Source organism: Pecten maximus, chromosome 18, assembly GCF_902652985.1.
Source record: "Pecten maximus chromosome 18, xPecMax1.1, whole genome shotgun sequence".
NCBI lineage: Eukaryota > Metazoa > Mollusca > Bivalvia > Pectinida > Pectinidae > Pecten > Pecten maximus.
The window spans coordinates 28261947-28266906 of NC_047032.1; positions in this window are offsets into that span (position 1 = coordinate 28261947).

A 4960-nucleotide genomic window follows, 5' to 3' on the forward strand; every position below is an offset into this window, starting at 1 on the left:
TACTTCCAGACAATTAATTGTTTATAGCAATTTAGCAAAATTGACCCCTTTTGGTCCAGCCCCTCAGGCCCCCAGGGGGTCGGTCCCACCATTTATACAATTTTGAATTCCCACGCCATAACGATGCTGCCAGACAGATATGAGCGATAGCCATTGCTTAGTTCCAGAGAAGAAGCTGTCTATATCAATTCAGCCAAATTTACCCCTTTCAGCCCACCCATCAAGGCCCCAGAGGACCAGCCCTCACCATTTGTACAATTTCAAACCTCTACCCCATAAGGATGCTACCAGTCAAATATGAGCGATATCCATTGCTTAGTTTCAAAGAATAAGTTGTTTACATCAATATAGCCTAAATTGACCCCTTTTGGCCCCGCCCCTCAGCCCCACCATTTGTACAATTTCTAATCCCCGCTTCATAAGGATGCTTCTGACCAAATTTGGTCAAATTCTAGTTATGAAGGAGTCGATTGTTGACCACGGACAACGGACAACGGATGCCACAGTATGGCTTAAGCTTACCTTGGTCTTTCGGACCAGGTGAGCTAAACATAATTTTTCATCCGGTAAAAAGATCGTTTTTTCATGAAAAAAATCCTTTTTTTTTTTTACAAAAAAATAGAATCTAGATTTAGATTAATCAACTCGTTTTCAGTTTTGTTTTACTATTATTATTTTCCATTGTGGATTAGACATTCAAAAGTTGAGGGTCGGCTTATTCCCGAATATTAGCCTATGCAGAAAAAAAGTGAAAAATAGGGGGGTGAGCTTATCCCCGAGCATGGGCTTATATCCCGTAAAATACGGTATAGCATTTTTACAACCTATGGGAACAACGATCTCTTTGCCGGATGAAAAATTATGTTTAGCTCACCTGGCTCTACAGCAACTTTGAAGTTGATTGAGGTCATTTCTATAGATATTATGATGATAGCTGCTTTATTCAAATATCGGAGTAGGCTAGGTTTATTCATGTCAATAAATTTTCTAGTCCTTCATTCCAGCAATTTATTTGGCTTATATCAGGTCTCGGAGACTCTTGGCTATGGCAAAATCATTGTTTAAAAATTGAAGCCTTTTTCACCCCGTGACTTTGAATGTAGGTCAAGGTCATTCATTCCAACAAACTTCACCCCAGCATGCTAGAGACAGGCCCAACATCAAGTCCCTGGGCCTCATGGTTGTTGAGAAGAAGTTGTTTGGAGATTTTAGCCTATTTGACCCACGAGACCTTAAATATAGGTCAAGACATTTGTTTGAACAAACTTGGTAGCCATTCATCCATGCATGCTACAGGCCCAATATTAAGTCCCTGGGCCCCTTGGTTATTGAGAAAAAAAGTCATTTGAAGATTATAGCCTATTTCACCCATGTGACTTTGAATGAAGGTCAAGGTCATTCATTTGAACAAACTTGGTAGCCCTTTACCCCAGCATGATACAGGCCCAATCTAATTTAAATCTAGATGGTCATTCTCACCAAGTTACATGAACATCTAACAACATCCCATAAGGGGTCCCGCCGGGGTGACCTTTTGGATTAGCCAATCAAATGACTACTTCCAGAACCTTGGAAGTGAATTTTATATGTCCGAATTAGCATGAGTTAGTGCAAAGGTTGCATAATCTGTCAATTTGTTTCAAGTCATTTCGTTCTACATAGCATATAGCTATATACATGCAGTGCCGAAATGGTTTGGTTCAGATGCATGCTGTGACGAAATGGTTTGCTTCCAAGACATCGAAAAATTGACAATTCGCCCTGAAAATGAAACACACACATCTCAAAGGTCATCATAACGTGACCCCTTTTATGTTGTTATATGTTCAGTTAACATAGTGAGAATGACCATCTAGATTTTAATTAGATTGGATACAGGCCCAATATCAAGTCCCTGGGCCCCTTGGTTATAACCTATTTCACTCATGTGACTTTGAATGAAGGTAAAGGTCATTATTCATTTGAACAAAAATGGTCATTCACTCCAACATACTACAAACCCAAAATCAAGTCCCTGGGCCTCTTGGTTATTGAGAAGAAGTCGTTTGAAGATTATAGCCTATTTGACCTCTGTAACCTTGAATGAGGGTCAAGGTCATTCATTTGAACAAACTTGGTAGCCCTTCACCCCAGGATGCTACAGGCCTAATATCAAGTCCCTGGGCCTCTAGGTTATTAAGAAGTTGTTTAAATGAAAAAGTATCTTTTTTTTTATGCCTGAGCATGTGTATTTGAGCACGAGTATGGTCTCATTAATGCGTTAGGACCCTGGTGTTTCAAAAGAGAAAATGTCTTCCATTTCATTGTCAATACCCGTCATGTAATTCTAGGTCAAAAATGGATTGTTCTCAAAAAGAGAACCAAGGTATGATGATAAAAATACAAGAACCAAATCCTATATGCATGTTTATATCATTTAATTATTATATTTAAATACATGAAGTGTTTCCCAACATAGCAATCAATCAACATCATTTGGTAGTATATATATATAAATTAATAATCAACTCTCATTATTTCAGTCACGACTCATTCCTAATATGAATTGTAAATGATAATTTGAACCAACCAATCTTTATTATTATCACAATATTGACTTTTGGATTGCATCATGTACATGATTACCCAGCACAAGCAGTGCTAATCACAATTACTGAAGTTAACACACAATTACTGAAGTTAGCACAATATAATCAACATACTTCATCCCTCTAAATATAATATCATTAGTCCTCAATACCTAGTTATATGGTTACAATAAAGTCCTTTCTGGTCATTTTTATACATCAATTACAATTATCCCACGATGTATACGACTTAAGTATTTTCATCATACATGTAGATTCTGGTATTTACGACTTCGTGGAGGTGTAATCTTTATGTCTACATATTTGTATGCATATCAACCTTCGTATCTTGATTATTACCGGTGTAGTCTTTCATTGGCCACCTCTCCATGCAGCTATTTTCCTTGATCCCTTTAGGTGGCCACATACCGGGTAACACAGACAGATCATAATAAACTATCCGACATGCACAGTAAACTTGTACTTGTACTTAATAAATAAACAATACAAATCTATATCTGGGTATATTGTGAATGTATATACAGTGTACTATCCATAACTTGAATAATTCAATAATGATTCAAGCATATCCCATCTAATATCTTAATTATGAATTTATTTAGCTTACAAGCATTTGTTTTATCTATTTCTTAAGGGTTTTGTTTGGAAATTTAAAAAAAAAAGTTGTCGGGTTTTTTTCCCCTATTATATCAATGTTTTTAAAGATTCATACTTCCCAAAATAGATTTTGAATTGTACTATGCTCAGGAACAACTCAAATAATCAATCAGTATATCAAACAAGCGTGACATTTTATATAGACCGAAGCTCTGATGGCCCAGCTATATTTCCAGCACCTCATTAACTAGGCAGAATGTCGAATAGAATGCATTATCTGTGCTTGCTTTTTTTGTTCACGAGTTCTTCATTTGTCCATGATATTTGTTGATGAGTTATCTCCCCTTTCAAAAACTGACTGTTAAGCAAATGTTAAATGTAAACGATAGAAGAGAATGCTGAATATCAGAACTGTTTGGGCGACACTTGTTCCTTAATGCGATTCCATAACAAGTATATATGCTGGGGATGAGGAAGGAGATAAGATAATTGATCATTCCGATATGTGCCGTCCAGTGATATTCTAATGACCAGGTATTACATATTGTAACACCGTCTCTGTTAATGACCAAGACTCACACCATCTCTGTAGGTGGATAAGTGGTAAGTCATCTAGCATAGAGTCTATATATTTATATATTCTGACTAGGAAATTATTCAAACATAAATTACAGTGGAAATCCAGATATATACAATATACATTGTAACTTTAATTTACAGTCACACCGCTTTATTACAAACACAGCCTCCCTGAAGGATATCATTGCTGCACACATACAGGGACTGAAAAAGATGTACTTTCGATGAAATAACCCTTCAGCTCAACAACAATTAACTTTTCTTTACGTTGATTATTTTGATTTTTAATATTTACTTCCTTCTCCAAAACAGCAAAATATAGAAAAACTCTTTAAACAAAAATAACATGGACTAGAGTCTGAAAATATGGTTTGTGATGTTATTTGTTCTTTACAGCTGTAAATAAACATGAAAGAATAAGATTGAGTGATGAGAGCAGCTGAATGTCTGAAATCCCAATTTGTAGTGTTTTCTATGATGGAATATTAAAATTAACATTACAGCCAACATGAGAAAAAGTCAGAAATCAGACTTTTATCTGTAAATTCTCATGCCTGAAGATTACATTGTCATGGAAACAAATAACATCAAATAATGGATTTCAGTCACATTCAGATAACATCACACATTCTCAAGATGACATCATATATTCTAAAGATGACATCACACATTCTAACCATCCAATAGTAAACTGATCACCTATCAGAAAATACCTGGAAATCAGTACTTACACTACAAATAGACATAATCGTTCAAAATCGATCTATTCTAAAATCATCAATATCACTAGGACGATATTGTCTCTTGACGTCGATATCTTACTGATTTACAGTATACTTGACGTCGATATCTTACTGATTTACAGTATACTTGACGTCGATATCTTACTGATTTACAGTATACTTGACGTCGATATCTTACTGATTTACAGTATACTTGACGTCGATATCTTACTGATTTACAGTATACTAAGTGCTTTCACAATACATTGTCAATATAAAGCAAAATGGAATGTATAAATTTCAGCAGACAGATTTTTTCCTTACAAAATTTTCGCAATTTTTCTTTCTTTAGAAAAAAAAAAGAATTACTAAAGAATAAAAACTTATTTGAGTTTATGAGTTTACCTGCTTTTATCTTCCTTTTATTATGACAATACATTTCATCAACTATTATAATAAAACACACACAATCAA